We start from the raw sequence: 560 nt of genomic DNA, 5'->3' as shown, positions 1-560 counted from the left end.
ATATTAGCTAAGAAAAATAATTCTCTAATTGAATTTTTTAAATATTTATTATGTGCGTTGATTATGAATTATATCAAAACTATATCAAATGCTTTTCCGTTACCATAAATTTTGTAGAGATAATCAATGATACATATACTTTTTGAATCTATTAATCTAATAGCAGGGTTTTTTCTTTCTCACAAAAGGTTGCACTAAAAAATTGATTGATCTATATATTTAGTACATATAGGCTTTGTTAAATTGGAGGGCACTATGTATTGTGCTGTATTTTTTTTATTCATTTGATGTGTACACTTGATTGCCGCATGAGTATTTTCTTTGATTTTCACTCATGCTTATAGATGTAGGGTTAATGTTAAAAGATATTTAAAAATCAAACAATCAATTTAAAAAATTACATATAATTTTATGTTTAATTTTGACTAATGTTAATCATAAGATTTCATGACCTAAAACTTATACAATTAACCACTCCTCTCACAAATAGAAGTATTTGTACAAGCTTTCACATATATATGATTTGAGTTATTTTCTTTTTAATTTTAATAAAATTATTA

The sequence above is a fragment of the Arachis ipaensis genome, chromosome B04, assembly GCF_000816755.2.
Source record: "Arachis ipaensis cultivar K30076 chromosome B04, Araip1.1, whole genome shotgun sequence".
In the NCBI taxonomy this organism is placed as follows: domain Eukaryota; kingdom Viridiplantae; phylum Streptophyta; class Magnoliopsida; order Fabales; family Fabaceae; genus Arachis; species Arachis ipaensis.
The sequence above is the reverse complement of the archived record's forward strand: the minus strand, read 5'-3'. Positions refer to the sequence as shown.